Raw genomic sequence first — 26,569 nt, forward strand, 5'->3', positions numbered from 1 at the left:
AGAGGCAAGTGGCTCTCTTTGCCTGGGCAGGAGGAAAAACAGCAGAGGAAGCCTGGGTTCTGCTGCTGTGAGGGCGGGGCTCACAGCAAACTATAGTTCAAGGTGCACTTTGAGGGAATCGGCTTGGGAGCCTGAGACTCAGTGAGGGTCAGTTAGAGGAAAAAAACTCAGAGCTAGACAGGACCCAGAAGCTGTGGAGCCAGATAGAGGCCTGATGACAGAGAGGCATCTATTCATATACAATTGCTGTTCAAATTACAGAGGTTTAAAAATTCGGTTTTATCTGATGACTATTATTAATATGGTACTAGAAGTTTGAATTGCTAAAACATTACTGAATTTTTAAACTACTTGCCCTTTTCTCATTTCATCTTAGCCAATATTTTCTTCTGTGGTATTCATTTTCTTTTTAATCGCAATGCGGGCTTGTTGAGAATATTCCAGCTTCAGACCTTTTCATTTTATAGTGTAGAAAATGCAACCCCATTTCTTTCATAATATATTTTTAAAGAGCAATAATGAATCTCTTGGAATTTTTAACTAGCTATTTAATGGTAGACTTACCTTGAGCTCTAAACTCTTCTAGACAATCAATAATTGTTCTATAAAAATGCAGGAATATTCGTTATTGCTGATACTAACTCTCATTCTCCCAGCTGCATGATCCAATTTGTTTAAAGCATTACTCGTCTTACACATGCGGCTGGGAATAAATAGGACAAGAAAGTGCTAAATTAATGATCACCTCATTTCAAGACAGGCAGACTCTTCTATTTTCCTGAATGTGTTTTTAAGATTGAATAAGAGCACTGATTCCTGTGTGACTGGTAGAAGCTGAGACATGAGTAGAGAGATTTTGGAAGCTCAAGGCAAGCAAAGCTTGCTTTGCAGGGTCAGGAGAGGCTGTGAGAGAGAGAGACAGACAAACAGACAGACATATAGACAGCCACCCATGGGAAAAGAGGAAGGGGCTAGAGGTCAAATATGGATCAGAAGCAAGCCAAAGAGTTATCATTGCTGTTGACAGAAAGGGAAAGGTCCTTTCTTAGTTCTGATAAAGATTTAGGTAGTGCCTTGGTCACTAGCATCAACCTCAGGTTTGCAGATTTTCAAGAACACATTCAAGAAATAATTTGAGTATTTATTATGTGTCAGGCACTATTTTAAGTGCTAAGAATATAGCAATCAACAAAACAGACAAGGTTCTGTCCTCTTGAAGCTTATATTCAAATGGAAAACAGGTTTTGTATTATACACCAACATATACATGTACAATGTGATTCTAGAGAGTGATAAGTGACAGGAAGGAAATGAATTAGGGTAATATGATAAAGAGTAGGTGGGCCTCAGGTTCTCAGGGTAAAGAATGAAGAAAAGTTTCCTTGTTTCTGTCAGGGAAAGGGGAAAAGTAACCATTCTGAAATATATCCAGAATGTTCTATTCTCCTTAGAAAAAGTCTACTGTCAAAGAAAACTACTTTATCATAGTCTAATGGAAATAACCAATGTGGGGTAAGGAAAATATGTAACACCAGGCTCCTCCAGCCTTCCTATCTTATCTCTGGGAGAAAGCTGAGAAGCACTTGTGAAGGTCACCGTCCAGGGGCACAACCCCCTAAAAGACTGAGACCTAATCATGGGATTATAGAGTGTTCCCCCTTCTTCCTACATCTTGCCCCCACATCACCAGGACTCCTGTGTTGTAATAGGGGATGCAGTGGAAAGAAATGCAAAGCTCAGACTCTATTTAAGTAGGTGTCTCTAGAGAAGCCCCAAATCACAGAGGAGACAAAGACAAGGACACTTTAGAAAATTTTAGCCTCTTATTCCTACAATTACAGCAAACTGTAAGCACAGCCCACCGCTAGCCAGAGAAACATAAAACCTCACAATAAAGGCCTTTTCACCACAGTTCCTTCTACTTAGTAATCATGTCTGGCTTTCGACCCAAAATTACAAGGCATGTATGATACTGTGATATAATAAGAAATATACATTTGGTCTTTATTCCTGTCACAGAGCTCCTAAAACCTTAGTAATCACTGGAGTGATAAGTGTCTTTTGTATGCTAATGACATTACTGGTGACTGGGGACTCTAGATAGCTTCAGGACAGGGGCTGATCATCAGAAAGACCAAGGCATGATTACAGAGTTGGAGCTTTCAGCCCCACCCTCCAACTTCTAGGGAGGAGAGAGGGACTGGAAATTGAGTTAATCACCAATGTCCAATTTTTTAATTAATCATGCCTCTGTAATACAATTTTTATAAATTATGAACAACAGGATTCAGAGAGCTTCTCGGCTGATGGATACATAGAATTTCTGAGGGTGACCTGCCCAGAGAGGGTGTGAAAATCTGTGCACCCCTTCCCCAACACCTTGTCTTAGGCATCTCCTCCATTTGGCTATTCCTTGATAATAAACCAGTAATGTAAATAAGGTACTTTCTTGATTTCTGTGAGCCATTCTAGCAAATTATGGAACCTGAAGAGGGGGTTTTGGGAAGCCCTGATTTATATCTAGTCAACCAGAAGTACAGGAGTCTTGGGAGTCCTCAAGTCCCAAGCTTGTAAGTGGCATCTGGAATTGTCTCGGTCAGGGAAAGGGTCCACTTCCTTGACACTAGGCTCTTAACATGCAGAGTATGCACTAACTCTGGGTAGTCAGAATTTAATTGCACTGTAGGACACCTAGATGGTGTTTGAAGAGTTGAAAAACTGGTTGATGTAGGAGAAGAAAGACCCACACATTTGGTGTCAGAAGTGTGAGGGAAAATGGCCCAAAGCATGATAGAGGGCAGTGGGGCTCCAGTACATGGGGAGTCTTGAGGCAAAGCCTGCAAGATGTGACAGCCATTCACAATCAGAGGAAGACTAAACCAGATACCAACAAGCAAAGGCAAACACTTAGGTGGGATTGAGCTTTGCTCAAAAGGAAACAGAAAGAGTGGCTGGTGAGAGTGAGCAAAGTAGAAATTGGCATGAAACAAGGTAAGAGTGGTGGGTGGAGGCCATGTTGTGTATGATCTTGTAGACTCTGGTTAGAAGTTTGGATTTTACTTGACTTTAGCCCAGGTATCACCTAATCTTCCCTTCCTGTGAATGAATCAACATGGCTGCTCAGGAAAACATGGCATAGGCTGCTATGCAGTGAGGTGGCCCCTGTCCCAGCAGGACCTGACTTTGCTATCTTTCCCTCTCCCATTCCACAATGAGCAGGCTCCTTTAGGCTATTCCTTTAGGATATGTTCTCCCTGTAGGAAGGTCTGCCAAGTAGAACCCTGATAAATCCCATTACAGGCAGCCATTGGCAGCAAACCTCCATTAGCCTAACCTAGCTGCCAGCCTACTGCACCGTTAACCTCTATGTCCCTGCCTGTGGCCCAATTAGCAAGCACTAGCCTGTTCTGTCCCTGGACACACATTTGCCTCCCAATGTAGGGGTCCCTGGCCATGGTCTTCCTCCTGTCAACTAAAAAAAACCCAGCTTGGCCCTTTAGTCCTCATTGTTTTGTTTTGATCCATTTCTTTTTTTTAAGTGTTTATTTTATTTTTTTTAATATAATTTATTGTCAAATTGGCTTACATACAACACCCTGCGCTCATCCCAACAAGTGCCCTTCTCAATGCCCATCACCCATTTTCCCTCTCCCCCACCACCCCCATCCACCCTCAGTTAGTTCTCTGTATTTATTCAAGAGTCTCTTGCGGTTTGCCTCCCTCCCTCTGTTTGTAATTATTTTCCCTCTTCCCTTCCCCCATGGTCTTCTGTTAAGTTTCTCAAGATTCACATATGAAGATCCAGATTTACAGTGGAGGCTCTGGTCCTGTTCTGAGCTTTGCCCTTTGCTCACAACTACGTCCTGTACCTACCTGGGACAGGGAGGAAGAAGCATTTCTTCAGTCCTACACCATCCAGACTGACCTTTAACCAACTACACGTGCTGTCCTCTTAGTGCCAGAGACCCACCTAGCTTGTCTTCCGCCCCTCCCCCCCAAACCCTGACTCTTTATAGTCAGGTAAAACCCCTGGAGCCTACCTGCAGGTGTGGCTATGACAGATGGCAGAGAGACAAATAGATAAACAGATCAAATAAAATAATCATCAGGCTACTGTCACTTCTGGATTCTTTATTTTATTGATTGATTTCCATAGAATAGGGCTGTTCTTTAATATAGTGCATTTATCTGAATATCCCAGCTGACAGAGATAATCATGAGCCCCATAAACCAAGAGGAGGCATATTTATGCTCATAAGTATAGCAGATATTTAGCTATTTGTTCTGGTTTACATTTATCCTTTATGAGCTGTTTTTTCCTTTTGTGATAAGTTAAAGATCACTCTCAAATATTTATCAGGGTTTTCACTATCCTCCATTGCTATTATTATTAATAATAAGTAGCATCATAACAACCACCATTCATTGAGCTCCTTTTACATGCCAGCATTAAAACATGACACCCTTCACATTCACCTCAGCCTGTTGTGCACGCGTGCGCGCGCGCGTTTGCGTGTGCGCGCGCGCGCACACACACACACACACACACAGCAAGGCTGTAATACAGAGGCTTTCATTCCTAATTTTAAGAGAAACTGATACTTCTAGATGTGAGGAAATTTGCTCAAATTGCCTCAAGAAAGTAGAATTCAAACCTTGGACTTTTAGAGTAAAAAATTGTTGTTCTGCTAGGTGTTCTCAGCCTAAAGCTCCTAAGACCATCCCCAGGGGTTCATAGAGCTGTGGGAGTTTTCAGGGTTTTATAGCATCAATGGTTGCAACATTTAGGTCAAAAGTACTTTTGTTGGTGCTTACAGCATAGAAAAATGAATTTTTTTGCAACAAATAAACATACTGGTGGGTTTAAGTAGTTATTTAAGAACCTATCATGTCACATTCCTGCCCCTATACCACCTATCATGTTGTATTTTCTTTTTTTTTAGGTTTTTTTTTTTACATTTTTAATTTATTTTTGAGAGACAGAGAGAGACAGAGCACAAGTGGGGGAGGGGCAGAGAGAGAATGTGACACAGAATCAGAAGCAGGCTTCAGGTTCCGAGCTGTCAGCACAGAGCCTGATGCGGGGCTTGAACTCACAAACTGTGAGATCATGATCTGAGCCGAAATCAGACGCCTAACCGACTGAGCCACCCAGGAGCCCCTGTATTTTATTTTCTATATGGAGTCTGAATCTTCTCCTAGTCTGGGAAATTTTCTAGGACATTCATCAGGCCTCACCCATTCCTTGTGAGTAAACTGGTTGGTGCAGAGTCAGCCTTCTGTTGAAGGAATGATTCATCTACCTTTTTATTCACTTGCCCATGAACCATGGATCCTCCCCCCTGCTCAGGTCCTACCAACCCAGGACCAGTTCACTCCTCATTTTCATAGTTAGAGAATTGCAGACCGCTATACCTTTAAGCCAGCTGGCATCATTTGATTTTTTAAATGAATTTTATGTTAATAATATTGATTTATTTTTTGAATGCTTATTTATTTTGAGAGGGAGGGAGAGGGAGAGTGTGAGCAGGGTGGGGCAGAGAGAGGGAGAGAGAGAGAATCCTAAGCAGGCTCCTCATGGTCAGTGCAGAGCCCGATGCAGGGCTCAAACCCATGAACTGTGAGATCATGACCAGAGCCAAAACCAAGACTCAGATGCTTAACCAACTGAGCCACCCAGGTGCCCCAATATTGATTTATTTTTAATGGGTAATTACACGGTTATCAAACAAGTCTACCTTCTCCTGTTTCTCATATATCCTTATGTTTCTCATGTGTCCTTGCAGAGACTGTATATGCATCTATAAGCATGTGAAGGGGCACCTCGGTGGCTCAGTCAGTTGAGCATCGGACTCTTGATTTTGGCTCAGATCATGATCTCATGGTTCGTGAGTTGGAGTCACGGGTTGGACTCTGCTCTGACAGTGAGGAGCCTGGTGGGATTCTCTGTCTCTCTCTTTCTGCCTTTCCCCACCCCCACCTCTCTCTCTCAATAATAAATAAAAAGCATGTATACGTGTGTGTATAATTTAAACATAGTTTAAATGACCCCTTCAGAGAATGCATGTGAAGTATGCAATCATATATGTTAAAAATGTTTCATTTAGACTGTTTTAATGTCAAAGTGCCTGATACATTTACTCAAAATTACATGGCATTATTTGATACAGTGCCATAAAACTAACCATATAATCTCTACTTTGTTTGGGCCAGATACAAAATGTTATGCAATAGAATTACTGAATGGCTTTATGGTGATACTAATGGACCATTGCAGATTCCAAATGTGCCTTCACAGGGTAAACCCAAACAAGACTACTCAGGGATGTTGCCCAGACAAAGAAATTCAAGTGGCCTCAGGCAGCCCCTGATCCTGGTTAATAATTTTGGCTTTCCTAATACCCTTGCTATCAGAAGAGTGACTGGAACAATTTGCAAGACCCTGAAAACCAATGGCAGAGTGGTCAGCTCCCTTAGCAAGTGTTAGCCTTGCTGCAAGGTTTAACTTTCAAAAATGGGAAAATAATAAAGAAAAATAGGAAGGAAGAACTTTTCTTTAGGAAGTCCATTCCAAGAAAGATTTAATTAATTAATTAAGTAATTGTTAAAAGAAATTCCTGTTTCTCATGGCCTAAAATGGCCTAAAATGATGCCCTATAGTATGAAAGTGTTTCTGAAGTAGTTTGTTCTTAGATGATGATCAGTGTAAGACATTTTGTTTTTGTAATCTTGGTGGCCAGGTTCATTAGGAGAAGTGGATAAAAGCTTCATTTTTTTTTTCTTTTTGTTAGGCTCTCTGACTTCATAAAGGGTTTCTCCAAAAAGTGAGCCTACTTTTGGTGAAAGAACAATGCCATGCTCAGCCTCTAATCCAGGTTCTGACAGGACCTTCCAAAAATTAATTATTTTTTTTCTTTTAAATCTTTTTATTGTTTATTTATTTTTGAGAGACAGAGAGAGACAGAGTGCAAGCAGGCGAGAGGCAGAGAGAGAGGGACACCCAGAATCCGAAACAGGCTCCAGGCTCTGAGCTGTCAGCACAGAGTCCGACGTGGGACTCGAACTCATGAACACGAGGCCATGACCTGAGCCAAAGTCGAACGCTTAGCGGACTGAGCCACACAGGCACCCTAGCCAAAAACAAATTCTTCAGCTTGTTTTACCATATGTAGCCACTATTGAATAATGACATGAAATTAAACATTGGTGGGATGTTATGCTATACAGAGAGCATGTTTACTGAAAGGAAGCAGGAAATAAACATGAAAGTTCTACTCTTACTCCGTTATCTAACATGAATTGAATCTGCATCATGTACCACCCTATTGTAAGCATTTCATATAAATTATGTCATTAGATCCAACAACCTAATGAGGTAGCACTGCTGTCCTTATGCAGATGAGAAAATTGAGTTTTAGAGATGTTGAGTCACTCCACCCAAAGCATCATAATGAATAATTTGTGCATCTTGAAGATAAAGACAACTCTTTCTGGTTCCAAAGACTATCCTTTTAACCACCAGGCCATTTGCCTCCCCTGTGAATTACCTGAAATTGTGTAATTCCCTAAAATGTATCGGAAAGGAAGGACTAGTCACACATTCTCCAGGCAGGGTTTCTGTTGGAGAATATTTAGCATTCTTAGCACATTACACTTAACAGGTATATGGTTTAAGGTTAAAATATAGCTCCTGTGCTTTTTCTCGCAACATCTAAGAGGAGGGGAGGAAGTGGAGAACTTTGTCCTCTCTCAAGGAAGGAGAGAGATGGGGAACTATTATTTATTGAATGGAAACCATGGGCAGACACAGATCTGGACACTGCACATATTGAATTACTTCTTTTTGGTGAATAGGTATAATAAGTGAGTCTACTTCTATACATTTTGGGACCTCTAAGTTCGCCAATATACATGCTAGATCCATGGTTCTTGAGGAATTTAGAGGTATGGTGAGTTATCAATTTGTATTTTAAAAACTTTTTTTAAATGCTTATTTATTTTTGAGAGAGAGACAGAGTATGAGTGGGAGAGGGGCAGAGAGAGAGAGGAAACACAGAATCTGAAGCAGGCTCCAGGCTCTGAGCTGTCAGCACAGAGCCCAACATGGAGGCTGAACTCATGAACAGTGAGATCATGACCTGAGCTGAAATCAGACACTTAACTGACTGAGCCACACAGGCACCCCTCAATTTGTAGTTCTTTAACTCTGTATGTTATATAATTATAATAATTGTTGTAATGCATATATTATTTACTGCTTATTGTGTGTATATATATTCATTATATTGTATATCATTATAGAACTTTAATTTTTTAACTCTTTAACTTGTGGGAAAAAATAAGAAAATGCAGTCATGTACTAAAATGCATGAATCAGAGCTAAACATGCCCTTAAAGTTCACACATAGGAGAGAACCACAGGGACTGTAGTAAATAGAAAAGACTCTTAAAGGAGGTGATGTGGTGAGGCCGGGCCTGAGGACCCATAGATGATCTCTCAGGATCAGCCAAGAGGGTCCTTGGCTTAGCACAGGGTGGAAATCAAATGTGAGCTGAGAGGAAGTGAGATCAGAGTTTACTGAAGACACAGAGTACAGATACAGACAGAGTGGCTGGGAGACTCAGAAAGGAAAGAAGTGTGAGTCTCATCCTTGCTTGGGGTCTGGGGTTTTTATTGAGGATCATGGTCTGGTGTACATGTCCTCTCAGGAATCCAGGAACTGGTTAGAACAAAGACAAAAGTCTAGGTGTCCTGCATAAGTCACTTATTCCTTGGAGCCAGGGGGCCTTGGCATGGAGATGTCTAGCACCAGTGGTCCGGAATACGTGCATGGAGGTTTAGTTCATTTATTCTCGCCTGGTCCTTCCTTAGATGTCATTTATTGTGCTGGAAGACTCTAAAGAAACCATTAACTCCTTGTCCCTTACAAGGACATACATTATGAGGCACATGTAAAGTGGGGGTGCAGGTCCTAGCAAGAATAGAAGCAGGAAAAGGAGCAAAAAGCCAATTTTTATGAAGTCCCTTCAGCTTCCCTATTTCAGAAGTAGGACTTTTTGCTGGGTAGAAACTAGCTCATTGGGCTCTGGCAGAATAGTTTGATACACCCTCTTACCAACACCACTAGGAAGGGTGGGTTTAAAAACTTGTTTAAAAGTGCGGAAAAGCTTCTAAAGCAGTAAAAACTTGAAGGTCCTGGAGAAAAGAAAAGCTCAGAGATGCACATGCTATGTTTGGCACTGCCTTACCCCAAGATATGTGCAAATGCTAAAGTAGCTGCTGAGAGAGGTTCTAGTATTCTCATGGGGCTGAGAGAACAATAAAATTAAGCATCTGTCAAGGGAGAAAAGCTGGGAGACCTTTTGCTGGGAGCCCCCAAAGGGCTACATTGTAGGGGTAAGAACAACCTGGAAACAGACCAACTCACAGAGACTGAAACTCCATTGAAATCACCTCAATCTCAGATTAGGGGATCTGCTCCTATTCTAATTGCCTGCCGCAAGCAAAAGGGAAGCCTCTCTGGAGGAATATAACATAGTGAGTGCCTCGACGAGATGATGGGAGTAAGAACAAAACCAGGCATGCAAAAATGCAAGAACTAACCAAACAAAAATTGAGAGGACAAAAGTCTGTAGAAATTCACACATAGGAAACTCACATACTCCAGTTAACAAATTCAAATAACTGTCATTACTGTGTTTAAGAAATTAACAAAATGGAGAATTTCAGCATAGAAGTAAACATTATAAACTAAGGCCAAGTAGAAACTATAATTTGAAAAATATAGCAACTGAATTTAAGAACTTAATATATGGGCTCAACACCAGATTAGACCCAATTTAAAAGTAAAACAATAACAACAACAAACAAAAAGCAGAATGAAAAATAAGAAAAAATGATACACAAAAGAGCATTAAAGGGACATGGTATGTGGTAAAAATGTCTAATGTTCATGTCATTGGAGTCCAAAAGTTAGGAGAGACAGAGGCAGGGTGGGTTAGAAGCAATATTGGTAGAGCCATTGCTAAGATTTTTCCAAAGTGTGCAAAACTTCAAGTCAAAAGATCTATGAATTGTTTCAAACACCAAGCAGGATAAATATAGGACACCTATGTTTAAACACACCATAGTAAAACTGTTGAAAACTAAAACACAGAAGATCTTAAAAGAAGCCAATAGAAAAAAATATTACCTTTAAAGAGATAAGAATGTCATACAGTAAAAATGGAAGCCAGAAGGACTATGGTTGACAGCTTTCACATGCGGGGGCGGGGAGGAGGAATGATTGCTTACTTAGAATTCTATACCCAGTGAAAATATTCTCAAGGGAAAAAAGGGGGAGACAAAGGATTATTTCAGACTAACAAAAATAGAGAATTTATTACCAATAGACCTACGCTAAAAGAAATAATGAAGTTTCTCCTTCAAGTAGAAGGAAAATGATCCCAGATAGAAGTATGTAAATGTAGAAAGAAAGAACAATAGGAAAAGTAAGTATGTAGGTAAATCTAAATGAATATTCCCTATATGAAACAAATATAGGGGCATTTAGGTGGCTCAGTCAGTTATGTGTCTAACTTCAGGTCAGGTCATGATCTGACAGTTTGTGGGTTCAAGCCCTGTGTCAAGCTGTGTGTTCACTGCATGGAATCTGCTTGGGATTCTCTCTCTCTCCCTCTTTCTCTGTCCCTCTCCTCCCCCTCAAAATAAATAAATAAACTTTAAAAAGGAGAATAATAATAAATCATTATGTTTAAAGAACACTTAAAACATGGCAATAAAAACTCAAAAGGAGGATGAAGTTAAAATATCCTAAGGTTTTTGAGTTTTCTGAGATGTATTAATTTACATTACTTTAGTAAGTTAAAGAAGAATCTTAAAATCTCTAGGATAACTGCTTAGTGAGCAGTGAATATAGGAGAAACTTGTTAAACTTTGGGTTCATGCAGAAGCAGTTCCTGTGACAAGGTTTTAAGTAAATGCAAATGGTTTATTGGGAGATGACCCCCACTGAAAGTACAGTAGGCAGGGAGCCAAACAGGGATGGTAAAGGAGGCAGTAAAGCATACATTCTCAGGAAACTTACCTGTGGAAGCAGCTGGAGCTCTACACTGGAAAACATTGGGAGCCAGAGTGAAACAAGCATCTTAGAGTTATCTCATCCAAGTGATGATCCCATAATTACTTATCCCAGGGCTGATATTTCCCTGGCACTTCTGGTTTTCTCAGTGTATTGGCAGAGAGGACTCTCATGGCCAGTGAGACCCTTCAAGTGTAGAGTCACAAGTGAGGCAACTGGCGGTTGGGCTAGAGTGCCAGGAAATGATAACTCCAGAGGATGTGGATGGGTACCAGCAGATGTTACAATATTCAGAAAAGGGTATACATGTATGTACCAAAGACACATGGGAGAATATAATAGTACCATTATTGTATGGCCCCCAACTAGAAACAACCCAAATATCCCAATACTAGAATGAATAAATGTTAATATATTCATACAATGCCATATTATACAGCAATGAAAGCAAACTACAGCTACAAAGAAGAACATGGCTGTATCTCACATAATAGTGAGAAAAGGAGCCAGATGTTTCAAAATTCATACTGAAGATTCCACTTATAAATGAATCTCAGAAATCTGCAAAACTAATCTATAGTATTAATGGATAGCTTTGGGGATGAAAGGATTTTTATATGGATGGAGGATAAGAAAGGGACTTTCTGGATTGTTGATGATGTTCAGTTTCTTGATCTCAGGGTGGGGGGGTTACACAAGCTTGCTATTTTTGTGATAATTCATAAACTGTACATTCATGATATGTGTACTTTTCTGTATGCATGTGAAACTTCAACTTAAAAAGCTTATTAAAATGAAAAAGAAATGAGCTGGGTAGAGGGGCAAAGGAAGTGCAACTGTCCACATCAGTGACTCTGTACTGGAAGGGTATCTTTGGTCACAAGACAAATGGAAACAAATGGTCAATGACATGAAGGTAAGAATGAGCAAGATGTGTAGGCAATGGTGAAGAGGCTTATCTACAGGAACTGGAAAATCCATGTTACATACCAGTGGGAATATCAGGCTCAGTTAGTGAGTTAAGACAAATTGTGAGAGAGTGAGGATTTGGCCTTGGCATCCCAGATAATATAAATTCATTGTCGCATGCAACACTCCAGACTGTGTTCCAATAGCCCTCTTTCCCTCTTCACAAATAACCCCATACTTGAGACAGTAGAGATCACTTCTACTTTACTAAGTTGGTAAAATGCATGACCCAGGTAAGGAACTTAATGGATAGTGATGAAATTAAAACTTGAAATGGTACAGAGCTTTACTTAAAACAAAATGTGGACAATATTGTATACCTCATACGGAGGTTGTGAAAATATTCATTTGGCAATTTCAGCCCTCGGTCGTGAAGGCGCTGAATTAGACACCAGGAGCACAATGATGGTTCAGCTTTGTAAACCTGTCTGACCCATATCAGGAGTGATGGAATTCGCTGTCTGTGCCTGACTATAAGAAAGAGTGAATAGAGAGGCCAGTTCAAAGTAACAAGTCTAATTTATGGTGACAAGTGTTTTGAATACATACAAGAACAGATTTAATGATATTATATGATTGGGGTCCAAGGCAACATATATTTAAAGAAGTGCCATGATGGTGACAGATGGAGTTTTATTATGAGGGATGTATATTCTAACCTGGCTGCCACTTTGTCTTTTTTTCCCTTTAACACAAAAGGCAAGTGGAAGTTGAAATGAAAACCTCTGGAGGGGGCAAGTAATGAGTATTCTAATTATTAAAGATTCCTTTCAAGCCTTCAGATAGCGCTTGGAGTTGAACCTGTCTCTGTTCAAATCCCATTAAGAGTAGAACAGCTATGCCTGAGACTGTCATGATGGTGTTTCATGCCAAGCGTTTTCTGTCAGCCCCAACCTGAGGAAAGGAGAAAGTGAAGTTCTTTTCTGCTTAGAATGCAATTCATCTTTGGAAATTAACTTCCTCACTGTTAAGGTGGTATAATGGATGCCCCTGTAGCAGTGAATCTTTGCCTGTGAGGCTTTGTCTACCAACTGAACATCTATAGGCAGCCTTCTTTCTTTAGATGGGAGACAAGGCTGATGATCCAATTCATGTAAGCATTCTGGAGTTGGGGAAATGAGAGATTTCTCTAGTTTCCAAAGGATGTGGAAAGGGTAGTACAGGGGAGAAATTATTATTTTTTCTTGATAGTAGACATCCATATAAATTTAATGGTGATTACTTGTTTATTGACTGTTCTTGTCACAACAACAGCTCACCTCCTTGTGAACAAAATAGTCCTTTCAAACTCTGATCACTTCAGCTAACACTATCAGCAGAAAGGACTAGACTTTGTTGAACTAGCTCTATGTTTTAGAGTATTGCTTCAAAATTTAAGGCCAGGTCTGCACAGTGTTTGTTTTTGCAACAGTCAGTGTCTCCCGGTGATCACAGTCAGAAACTGGAGGGGAGAGGGCCATAGATTTCCCCATTGCCCAGCATCCTGGGTTCCCTTGCCCTCCTGGCTGGATTCCACATTCAACCCTCAAGGCTTCTGACAATTTCTGTGCTGACATGCAGAGCTGACAAGCACAATACAAACACATGAGCAGCACTGGGAAGCTGCCTGCTAAGTGTGACAAAGGAGCTCTCAACACAGCAACAGCATATGGAAAGCAGGCATGAAATTATCCCATGCTTGGGCTTAAAAACTGTGCAGTCTTTTTCTATTGAACTCAAAATGCTGGGTGGTTACAGGCTCTTCTTTTTTTTCAGCTGTGAAAAGGCTGACTAGGTTGTCTTTGTCTGGTAGAACATTATAAATGTTGAACAAAATTTTCTACCTTCCTTTTCACTCTTCTTTTTTGCTTTGGCCCTTAAGTAGTAGCTTGCTTTCTGGATTCCCAGGAAAAATGTATGTATAGTATATGTGCATATATGTGCACGTGAGCACACACATACACACACACCACACTCTTAACATACATACATGCACACACAAGTAAATGAATAAACTCAAAGAACTTCTCCTTGAACTTCTCTGCATTGGAGAATTGCTTAGCTCTCCTTAAAAGTGAGATAGGCCCGCAATTCAGTGCCCTTGTTCCAGGAAGATACGCTGATAGAAGGAAATGTACTTGGTTTTCAGAGAACTTTGAGTATCTTCTGTGCTTTAAAGAAATTCAGCTGAGAACACTCTACTGAGATGCCAATCCCCAGTGGATGTGAGAATCAACAGCCACATTCTACACTCAGGGACCGTGGAGGGCCACACGCACTGAGTAACTACATTGGGAAGTTGAAGGAAACAAGTGTCAGTGGGGACAATAAGTGGAGGTGGGGGGTGAGGGGTGGGGAATGGAGAGGGGGGGAAGTGATATGAACAGGAGTCTAAATTCTTTAATCCTGATTTGCAAGTCTCCCGTAGGATCAAAATAAAACATTCCTGTCATCTATTTAATATCTTAATCAAGAATCGCTCCCAGTTGGCAGAGATGGCAGTTGATAGTCCCGCTTAAATAGATAATGGATGGGACAGTTTTTACAGTATGCTTTGACAGCAGCAACTAACCACATATCCTTATAGGAATAAAGAAGCAGGTCAACTCATGCTTCCTCCTTTTGGTAGCTTGTCTTCCAAGTGTTCAAAGTGATGGCCAGTCAGGACTTGGTGAAGAAGAAGAATATCTTGTCCTATGGAAGCTTTTTGACTTGAGTCATCTCATCAGTTCTGGAGGGTGAAAAGCACAGTATCATGAAAAAGTTTGTGCTGACTTTTCAGGGGCAGAACTTGGGAGCAGTTTTAACACAGTGTGTGGGTGCTGGTACCCTGGGTGATGTTCAAAGCCATTGACATTCATGGAAGGATCCTCTTTTGTGGCTTCACTTTCTCTTTTGAAGCACACAAAGCCTGATAAAGGGAGATGAATTCTTTATTAACCTCATTTGAGCATTTATTGTATGGTAGTTTTAGACCTCAGACCCAAAAAAAAAGCTGTGTTGGCACTTCCAGATTCTGGTTTTCATAGTTTTATAACTCAAAAACAAATACTACAGGAAGAATTGAAACACATCATATCTCACAGGAGAAGATGGTTTTCCTTTTGAATGATCTCCTTGAAGAAAAAAGAGAGTTGTGTTGGTCCCTAGTGTCCTCTGAGCTTTTCTAGTAATAATGACAAGGATGAGCCCTTCTCTTTCTGAAAGTTTTAGGTAGAGCATTATTTCTTGAATCCACAATAAATAACCTCAAGTTTAACTCCTTGGAGACATTATTTTTCTCTTCCAATCTGTGGCCCAGGTGAGATGAAAACCCCATGAACATTCAATGTATTGAAATAAAAACAATATGCTCTGGTTTCTCTTATCCAATCATATACCTATCCAGCTACATGATGTTGATTCAGTATCTTCGTACTCTACTAGAACTGGAGGACCCAGCATGGGTAAGGCAAACTCCTTGCCCTTACGGATAACAGATAATCACAGCACACAGTTGTTCAAAGAAGAGTAAAAGTAGTCACTGAGTGACATGGTATTATGGAGAACAGAGGCTTAGACGAGAGTGGTAAGTAGATTGGACTCAGAGAAGAACTTTTGTGGAACTGACCCCTGAGCTAAATTTTAAAGACTAGAACTTAGCCATGTAGAGTGATTTCAGGCATTCTAGGTAGAACAACTGGATCAAAGGCAAGGAGGAATTGTCAACAGGTTAGTAGTTCTGGGGAGGCAGGTGTAGGAAAGGGGTAAGGCTAAAGGTCTTGGGGGACCTTGTAAGCTAGACTAGAGGCCAGGCTACCATGGTGAAGCTATTACCTACAGTGTGATAAAATTGATAAAACTTGAGCTAGGGTAGTGTTAGATTGACAAATAAGAAAAATAATTAATTTACTATTCGGGAGATAAACCAAGTAGAATTTGGCATGCGATGAAGAAATGAGAAAAATCTAGAATACCCCCTAGATTTCCAGCCTGTCTCTCTAGCTAGATGTTGGTTTGTGTGTAGGTAGTAAGATGACAATATATGCCGTTTGACGGCTGGAGTTGAGGTTGTCGTGGATGTCCAGGTCAGCACATCCCACAGAGAGCTGAATTGAGTTTGAGGCTTAGGAGAGAAGGTCTGGCCTGAAAAGAAAATATTGAACATCATCAACATCTAAGTGGTGGTTAAAACCACGAATGTAAACAGATTGGATTATGCAAGGGAGAGAGACAAGAGTGAGAACAGTGTATTGAATACAGAACCATGACAAAGACCTTCTTTTAAGGGTAAGATGGAAGAAAAAGAATGAATGAAGAAGACAGCAGGAAAGGTCAAAGAAGTGTTAAGAGAACAAGGTAAGCACATTGTCATGGAAGCTAAGAGCAGATTACAAATAATGAGGGAGCTACAGAGAGGTTTAAGATAAAACCTAGAACAAATCCAGAGGATTTAACCCATTTTATTATTCAAAATGTCAACATCCCCTTTTCCTGACACCAGTTTATCTTTATCAAAGATATTAATAAGAGAGAAACTGTGAGAAAGAGCATGCAGATGTGTTAACTGTTGTTTTGTCTGCTTCACGCTTTGTGGCTTGCCCCAAAGACCAGGTTTCCTACAAGGCTGCAGCTGTAGCTGGTGTGTGAGCCCATGTCTTTGCACGGTTCCCCACCACACTAGTGTTTGCTATGCTCTAAGCAGGTGGTATAGCAATTCCAGGTATCCAGATGAAAATTACACCATATTTAGAGGTTCCGTGTAAGTTTATTTTATGGGTTCATAAAGATTACTCACACCCAGCTCTAATGATTCGGGGTCATTGCTATTGTACACACAGTGTTACTGTAGCATGTAAGGAGATTGAATTCTACCTCAGACTATTCCATACCACTGTCATTTTTAAATAGTTAAGCTTTCTTTCTTTCTTTCTTTTCTTCTCCCTTCCCTTCCCTTCCCTTCCCTTCCCTTCCCTTCCCTTCCCTTCCCTTCCCTTCCCTTCCCTTCCCTTCCCTTCCCTTCCCTTCCCTTCCCTTCCCTTCCCTTCCCTCTGTACCCTCCTCCATCCTTTCCTTCCTTCCTTCCTTCCTTCCTTCCTTCCTTCCTTCCTTCCTTCCTTCCTTCTTTCCTTCCTTCCTCCGTTCCTTCCTTCCTTCTTTCCTTCCCTCCCTCCCTCCCTCCCTCCCTCCCTCCCTCCCTTCCTCCTTCCATATGCTTCACCCCTAGCATGGAGCCCAATGTGGGGCTTGAACTCAAAGCCCTGAGATTGAGACCTGAGCTGAGATCCAGAGTTGGATGTTTAACCAACTGAACCACTCAGGTGCCCATAAGCTTGCTTTCTTCTTTTAAATTGTAGTTTTATGGGGGCGCCTGGGTGGCTCAGTCGGTTAAGCATCTGACTTCAGCTCAGGTCATGATCTCACAGTTTGTGAGTTTGAGCCCCGTGTTGGATTCTATGCTGACAGCTCAGAGCCTGGAGCCTGCTCTGAATTCTGTGTCTCCCTTTCTCTCTGCCCCTCCCCCACTCCCACTCTGTCTCTTGAAAATAAATAAACATTAAAAATATTTAAAAACTTAAAATAAATTGTAGTTTTATGGTTTCCTGTGACTGGTATGGTGAAGCTGTCCTAGATCTGACTCTAACAGCTTCCACCCTGCTCCTGACTTAAGGCCCCACATATGTGGTGGGCATGAAAGAGACATGGCAGAAGTATCCCTTTTAAATGGCTATTTCCCCAGTTCAGGAATATTCTGGCTACCTTATATTTGGAATGCGAAGGCAGGGATGATCTAAAAAAAGCACGTAGTTTCCCAAGTGAGAGAAAATTTGCTCATATATGCAATGTTTGGGATATCTTCCTATATTCATTCATTTTGAGAATATACTGGCAAGACGGCTCATTTGTGTTGTCACATGCCTCTCCTGAATTGCCACTTCTTCACATTGTTTCCATGGCAGAGATTGGTAATGCATCATACATTGGTTACTGTGCTCCAGTTTAGTCTCAGAATCCTTGTCCAGACAGAACCCCTGATAGCCCCTGGGAATTAATGAAAGCTCTTTGCTGGTTGTGGCCTGCTGTATCCAGTGCTGAATCAGGAACTACAGATATTACAAAAAATCAAGCACATTTATTTCCTGGGTTGTTATAATTAAGCTGAAGAAACAAAATCTTTCTGAGTAATTGAAAGGCTATATTCAACTGTGCAATCTGCAGGGGAAGGAGAACCAGAGTCACCGTATTTGATTCTTTAATATTCAAGTATTGGCTAGAAAGTTGGGGTTGCAGGGCTTTTGAAACCTTGGGAGCTACCTATCAGGGATGTAGTGGCACCCACAGCACTGGCTGTCAGTATTGATCTATGAAAGAATCATGTGAATAAGTCATTTAAAATGCATATTTCCTGGGGCACCTGAGTGGCTCAGTGGGTTAGGCATCCAACTTGGGCTCAGTTCATGATCTCACAGTTCATGAGTTTGAGCTCCGCATTGGGCTATGCACTGGCAATGGGGAGCCTGCCTTAGATCCTCTGTCTCCCTCTTTCTGTCCATCCCATGTTTGTTCTATCTCTGTATCTCTCTGTCCCTCTCTCTCTCTGTCTCTATCTCTCAAAAATAAATAAGACATTAAAAAATTATTTTAAAAAGATTTAAAATGCAGATTTCTTGGGTCCTAAGCTAAGATTCCTATTCTGGAAGTATAGACTTAAGCCCAGGAATCAAGATTTTCTTAAAAATCCTATTGATTCAGATATAGATGGTCTAAGGATTCCACTTTGAAAAACACTCCATTAGCGTAGTGGTCTGCAAAGTAGGGTTCACACAGTCCTTTATGGTATGAGAATACAGTTTTAGAACTTTTACTTGTGTTTATAAAAAAAAATGTTCTTAAACTTTTCTGCTGATTGGCACTGGTGCTCTCGTTGAAACTGTCCAACAATTAGCTGGTCATATCCTGGGTAAAATTTGCAGAATGAGCTGAGTGGGAGTAAAGTTGAGTTTTGCTTATTGTGATATAGTTAAGATTTATATTGCCTTGCTAAGTGGATTTACGGGTCAGTGATCTTGTTTAATTAGCCTACCCCTCCCAATATGGGTGAGTGCCTTAAAACAGATTTCTACGAAGAACCTGTGAATTGATGATAATGCTAAAGGAACATCCACAAGGGAGCGAAAGCAAATGGCCATGCTGGCAATTGTCTTGCTCTTTCACAGCTCCTGGTCAGCTACATAAAAGGGCAAAAAACAGTGATGATCTAATCAGATATGACTACCAAGAAGACTATTTGAAAGATGGATTTTGAGCCGCTCTCATTAATGATAAACCTCTCTCAAAGTGCCCATCACATCTTGAGAGATTAACTTATGCCATCCTGATCAGCAAGGCAGAATCACAATTAGAGATGCATCAGAAGAATTATTAATGGAGAGTATGGTGCAAAGGGTAGGAGTCAGACTACTGGTTTGAATTCACATTCTGGTGCTTACCATCTGTGTGACCATGAGTGACTCAGTTTCCCCATTTGTAAAATGGGGGTTAATAATACCTACCTTGGAGAGCTATTAGGAGGATTGAATGAGTTAGTACATGTAACGTGCTTAGGCGAATGTCTGGCATAGGGTGCAAGCAATATAAATATTAGTTTAAACATATAGCTTATCCCATTTTATGTCCTCATTTATGGATTTCTTTTTTTATATTCTATATGTGTATGTTTTATTAAAATTTTTAAATAAATACACTGACATTGGTGCTACATGCTCAAACACTGTGGCCGGTAAGGGTGAATGAGTAAAAGATATATAGTTCACTTTCCAGCAGATATTGGCTCTCCTAAAAGTTTTCCAGGCCTCTGAGTATAAACAGTAATTTACATCACCCTTAACTGGGCCTGGGGGCAAGGTCTACACTGTTGGCTGGGGAGGCCTAGGAAGAAAAGCAAAAACATATCACTTTTTGACAATCTTCTCCCTGCATCTCTTCTGTACATTAAACATTCTGACCTAATTGTCACTTTATGCTGCTTTCTTTCATATCTTGTTTTGCTGGTCCTCATGTCCGTCACACCAAAATATTACCCGAGAGAGTGTTTGGAAATGTGCTAGTTCGGAACTTCTGAGGAGCGTTCCTGCTTCCCTGCTCCCTATGTTCTCTCCCTGGTGGCACCCGACCATCCGCTCCAGGGCCTCTGTTCATGGGCATCAGTGCTGCCCTGAGCCAGACATATCCAGGCCACATGGACAAATGTGTGTACAAATACAGTTCTTCCCTTTTCCACTCAGTACAGCTAAGTGAGACTGAATTTTTTTTTTTTCCAAAAACAGTATTACTGAGAAGAACATGGAAGGGAATAAAGAAAATGCTAAATGATTGAAATAAAAGAGAAAGTCCAATATTTCATCATTTACTGAACATTCCTCCATATCTTTTCTCAGTGTGTGTTAGCAAACCCCTACTCAGGCTGGCTTCAGGTTGGATCCTCTGTGCCTCTCCAGGGTCTATTTTCTAGTTGTCATTGCCTACAGGTCAGAGTCCATATTGTGTAAACTTTCACTTAGTTTCTTCCATATTCTGACTCAACACCTTGAGTGTTCATGCACAGGATTGTACCGGAAGACCTTGAATGTCTCCCCCAACTTTTCTCTCCCTATCTCTCCCAGTAGACTCTTGTCTAAGACTGTTTTAATATTTTCTGAACACACCCAGCTCATTTGCTCATGGCCTCTTCCTAGAGTCTTCTCCCAGTGCTCTCAGCTGGGATGAGTCCTATCTGGCTTCCTTGGACCCCTCAACTTTTTCCTTACTTGAAGACCCTTATAGACCAGAGAAAAGGGTACCCTTTGGTGCATCTCAAATCATGCTCCAGAACTGGCTGTCCACCTTGTCTGTTGACTTTCATCAGAGGTCTTTATGAAAGGCTACTTGATTTGCTGCAGAGTTTTCAGGGGATATTTTAAAGGAGTCTTTCTTTCTGGCTCAGGTCCTCAAAATCCAGATCCATTCTAAATATAATCATGTCTCATACCTCATAGAACCATTGCATCTCAGGTTTGAAAAGGTCTACCTCCTACTTCCACCAAATGTGTGAGTCCCCTTTGAGCATCCCAGTGCATACATCCTTGTTAGAACACCTCACGTGGTGGTGACCTCATAGCTCTCTAGCCATCTCATTCCCCAAAGCAGAATATCTTTCATTGATTTTAGAATTGATGTCATAGAACACAGTGTGAATTTCAAGACAACACAGCAAAGAGTAAAAAAAATAAATAAATAAATAATGAGCTAGTGATGAATTTAGAATGTGATCAGACTGTTTGGGTGCTCCGGAAACATACATTGAATAGAGCCAGATTACAGAGGTTTAACATTTGTTTAATATGTGTTTTGGGCTAATTTTTCTGTCCTTTGAAACAGATGGGCTTGTCTTAGAAAATGTTAGCATTCTACAGTGGTTAAAGGCCAGAGGGCAGAGAACTCTGGTCCTTTGAAATGTAGCCTTCTTTTCTAGGCACTGGAAGACTTTATAAGACTAAGCTATTATAATTTATTGGTGCAGTATTGACAATAGGCTTGTTGCTGTGTAAAACACAAACATACATTAGCTTTGCCTCTGGGACATACACGGTAGATGGAGAATGCCTGTTGACAAAGTTGATTAGATTATTTTAAGCACGTGGATATTCCTGCTTTACTGTTTTCATTGTTTTGATATTGTTTTCATCTTTATAGCTTGTCTCAGTCTCAAGGGAATCCTATTACTCAGATGGTGCTTCAAAGGCCTGTGTCAGCCACGCTCTCCAGCTTCCACTTGCACCAGATCCTGATGTTAAGTTCCTATGTTGGCCTGATTTATCAGCACTGATTCCTTTATTGATTTCTTTTTCTGTGCAGTGGTTGATGGTACTGAGAACACAGTCAAGCCCTTAACACACCCTTAGACATAAATATGCATCTTATTAAATGCTTTAAGTGAGCTAAAAATGAAAGAAAAAGAGAGAAAAACCACATATTTTGTTGTTGTCTTTCACGGGTCAAGCAGTAACAGCTGAAGGCAGGAGGCATTGCCAGGTCCCTTTGTGGGAGGTAGAACAATGCTCTCCTCCCCCCAGAATGCCCATGTCCTAACCCTCTAAACCTTTGACTCTGTTAATTTACATTAAGGATGCAATTAAAAGTGTAGACCTTTAGATGGGGAGATTATCTCAGATTATCTAGATGGGTTCAACCTAATCACACAAGTGTTTATTGGAGGACCTCTCCCAGCTGTGGTTAGAAGGCAGTATTCCTGTGCAATGAAGGTCAGATTCAGCGTGCTGGCTTTGAATCTGGAGAAAGGGGACCACAGGTCAAAGAATTTAGATGGCCTCTAGAAGTTAGAAAAGGCAAGGAAACAAATTTTCCCTTAGAACTTCCAGGAAGGAATGCAGCCTTGCAGACACCTTGGCTATAGTCCAATGAGTCCATGTTGTACTTCTGACATACTGTAAGCCACTAGCTGTGCAGTAATTTGTTACAGCAACAACAGAAAATGAAAACACTGTATTTTGTAGAATACAGTGAAGGCAAATATATTTATGAAAATATATTTTTCATATTTACTGGGAATACAGTCATTAAATTCTGTATCTGGAAAGACTTGCAGCAAAGTCAAATATAGCCTATCCATATAAAGCTGAGGAACTGGGCTGGGTGTGTGTGTGTGTGTGTCTGAGTGAATGTCTAAATGCCCTGATTGCTATTTGTTTTGGAATCATCAGAGTGGGAGTGACTGACACTTCCTGGAACTCTTTGGCAATCCAGCCAATAATATTTTTTGCATGTACAAGTGACCTTTCTAAAATGTTAACATTCCCCATCTTAAATCCTTTTGTTGTCTTCTTTTCCTTCAATAAAATCCAAGCTTTTTATCATGCTTTACAAGGCTCTTCAAAAAATAGCCCCTGTCTATTCCTACAGCCGTTCCTTTTACCACTTCTGTTCCAGCCATACCACTGCTTGCACTTCATGCTTTCTTACCTCCATGCTTTGCACATGCTCTCCATGGCTCACTCCTATTCATTCGTGACAGCACAGACATTATCCTCTCTAAGAAGACTTCCTGCTGGTCTCCAGACATTCCCAACACCCCCTCCACTCACCTTCATAACCACATAGAAGCGTCTGTCATACTGTATTAGGATGTATTACTTCTCTATTTTTTTATGAGCTCCTTGTAGACCAACAGAACACCTTTCATCTTTAACCTTAATGACTACTGCACTCTCCTGGCTTCTAGGATGCACTCAGTAAGCACTTGTTAAATGAAAGGATTTGCCATACTCTTACGGTCTGTGAAAACCCTGCAGCATAGATTAGGAATCAAGAATTTGGCTCAGGTATTTGGCAAGTACAGTGATTCCTTTTTAACACTTTAGAGGTGGCCAGAGATTCCTGATTCTTCCTATTTCCCCACAGTGTATCTCCCCTAGTTTGAACAATGCAAGGAAGTATAGGAAAAAACCACAAAGTCTGGAGTAAGAATGTCTTTTTGGGGGGCACCTGGGTGGCTCAGTTGGTTAAGCATCCGATTTCAACTCAGGTCATGATCTCGCGGTTCATGGGTTCGAGCCCCACATTGAGCTCTGTGCTGACAGCTCAGAGCCTGGAGCCTGCTTTGGATTCTGTGTTTCTTTCTCTCTCTAACCCTCCCTCACTTGTGCCCTGCCTCTCTCTCAAAAATAAATAACAAAAAATAAAAAAGGGATTTCTATTAAAAAAGCATGTTTTTTAAAAGTTTCTTTTCTTATTAATCATATTTTGAGAGAGACAGAAACAGCATGAGTGTGGGAGAGGCAGAGAGAGAGGGAGAGAGAGAATCCCAAGGAGGCTCTGTGCTGACAGTGCAGATCCCGATGTGAGGCTTGAACCCATGAAACTATGATATCATGACCTGAGCTGAAACCAAGAGATGGTTTCCAGGCGCCCCTGGAGTAAGAATTTTTAACCTGGAGCACAAGGACCCCCTAAAATTCCATGAATGGGCTTCATGTGGCCTTGGGGACCACCTGAAATGTGTGTGTGTGTGTGTGTGTGTGTGTGTGTGCACGTGCGTGTGTGTTATGTAACTTGTTTATACGTATCTGGGGGAAAATCAGAGATTTGTTCATAATCTCAAACCAAAGTGGTCCAGGGATTCTGTAATAATAATGGACAGTGCAGCTGTGGAGAAACGTATTCAAACCTTCCTCTGACTTGAGGCTACTCACATTCAGTTTCAAGCTTCTTTGTTTTGGAAACTTTTGTCACCGCATTTGCACCTAATGGAAGAAATTTTTTCTGTTCTTGCTTTATAGGCAGTTTGAAGAGGAAGCCTCCCTGGCATGGTGGTCCAGGCTGATATTTCTTCCATATGGACAGTGGAGGGTATGATTCTGGTACTCTTCTAGTAAACAAGTGGGATATCAGGATCAGGGTGGCTTGAACAAGTCATTTACATGGTGGTATTTCACATTCTTTTGAGACTGATGGGGACTTCAAAGTGTCACTTAGCTTCACCACCTGCCTTGAAGAAAACTTTCCAATCAACTATATCAATTGGATTAAGTTTTATCCCACTTGTTAAGTATGCTTCCCCTGCCCCTGAGAAGCTGGTTGCCTAATCCTACCCAAAACACTCCATGGTTAAAGGGCCACTTGGAAGAAACCAGAGATGAGTTGCTTGGGAAATTTTCTGTATTTTGCCTTTTCCGTCAAGAGTGAAGAAGTGGAGAGAGAAAAAATGTTACCATGGGTTTAGATCCTTTGGCTAAACGGTGTGCAGTCTTCCAGAGCTGGGCACCTGATGTGTTCTCTAAACAGGCAGCATGCCTGCACAGGGAAGCCTTTCTGCAAATAAACCACAAAGTCACAGACTCGGGCATAGCATTTGAATAAGAACAAGAAGAGAACCAATATCCTTTCCTCAAGGTCACCATCTATGTCTCTGTGAACTCATCTGGGGGTGCTGAAGAAACTATGTTGATAATTGGGGAATTTTTCCTTGGAGAAGGATGAGTTTCTGACTGTTGCATCCAAAATTTATCTAACATCGTCAAAACTATGAGACCAGTCAGGGAGAAGCTGGCTGTCCTGCCATTGTGCCTCAGTTAGTGGTCTGTCTGCATTGAAGGCTGCAGTAGTGATTTGGGGGCATATATGAATCAGCCTGAAAGGCTCAATATAGTGATTGGAATCTGTAGCATTCATTAATTTATTAAAACATCAGTTGTTTAGAGTACCTATTGTGAGGCAAACGTTATGTGAGGCCCTGAGATTCTCTTAGGTATATTTGGCTACAAGGAGCTCAGTTATTTTAATAGAAGAAGTCAAAGATAGACTCTTAGCTTTGTCTATTTTGCTGCAAATTTATCCATCCACATTTATTAGACTCATATTACTCCTCTTCTACCACGTGCAGAGCTTTGAGAGATGTGTTGGCAGAGATACACAGATGGAGATGAGGGGGTGCCCATCCTTAAGTTTACTGTCTGCTGTTTGGTCTACTTTAAGCCCTCTTTTAGAAAGAGCAAGTTATACACTCTAAATTAAAGCGTTTTCATCTCCCCTCCTTCCTCCTTCCTTCTGAAGGAACAGCTTTAGTGTAAGAGTTTTGTTCTCTATAGAGTTTGCTGGAAAGATGGTTCTAAAGGGTTGGTGCTCTCTTGCAGCAACTCAGGCTAACTTTGCTTACATTCAGTCTCATCAAAAGTCTTCAGGCCTCATAAAATCATGCAGTTAGCAAACAGAAAATAATCTTTGAAGGTTATTTTCCCTCTTTTCTCTACATAGAAGATTATCTCAATTAGTTCATAAAATAGAATTTATTTAATCATTTCATGTATTTATAAAGCCCATTTTTCTTCTACCTCCCAGCAGCTTTTGCCTTTTAATGTATGGATTAACACTCACTTTCTTGTATTTTCTTGGAGGTAGGACTTTTCCCTTCCCTTGAATTACAATGAAGCCTACTAAATCTGGGCACTCCTTCCCTGTGACAATCCTATGCAAAATTTGCTTTCTGTCCCCCTGCCATTGATGAATACTGGCTCTAACTTGATGTCAAGTTAACTTTAACAAAACAAAACATAGACGGTGACTACCTTTTATCACTGTGGTTAACAAAACATACATGATTAACTATACATGTAGAGTTCTCTGCTTTCAGGTATTTTCCCTTTCCTAATTTTGTGTTACCTCTGTCCTTAAGTATACTCCCTTGAGGCTAAAAACAAATCAGAGCAATTTTCAGTAGCTATTTATCTGACTCCAGAGGGTCCCTGGACCTGATGATCATCTTTGAACTGGATATTTGCTACTGAACTAGAAAATAACGGAATTTAAGAGTATGTAAATAATGTTGTTTGATGTCGAGTTTGAAGCAGTTTCCCTAGTTAAGGAAGGTCTTATTTAAATTTTTTTGTAGGGGTGCCTGGGTGGCTCAGTCGGTTGGACATCTGGCTCTTGATTTCAGCTCAGGTCGTGATCTCACAGTTCATGGGTTTGAGCCCTGTGTCAGGTTCTGCACTGACAGTGCAAAGCCT

General features: G+C 40.8%; 1 protein-coding gene across 7 annotated transcripts in view; it reads left to right on the forward strand.

The window, feature by feature from the left end:
* Positions 1 to 26,569, forward strand: part of THSD7B (thrombospondin type 1 domain containing 7B) — a 1,583,202-nt gene that overhangs the window by 654,041 nt on the left and 902,592 nt on the right. For all 7 annotated transcript variants that reach the window (XM_045033714.1, XM_045033716.1, XM_045033715.1 and 4 more), the window contains one exon: positions 24,344 to 24,413. The gene's annotated coding sequence lies outside the window, so the exon portion shown is untranslated. The remainder of the gene's footprint in view (positions 1 to 24,343; positions 24,414 to 26,569) is intronic.

Source organism: Felis catus, chromosome C1 (genome assembly GCF_018350175.1).
Source record: "Felis catus isolate Fca126 chromosome C1, F.catus_Fca126_mat1.0, whole genome shotgun sequence".
Lineage (NCBI taxonomy): Eukaryota > Metazoa > Chordata > Mammalia > Carnivora > Felidae > Felis > Felis catus.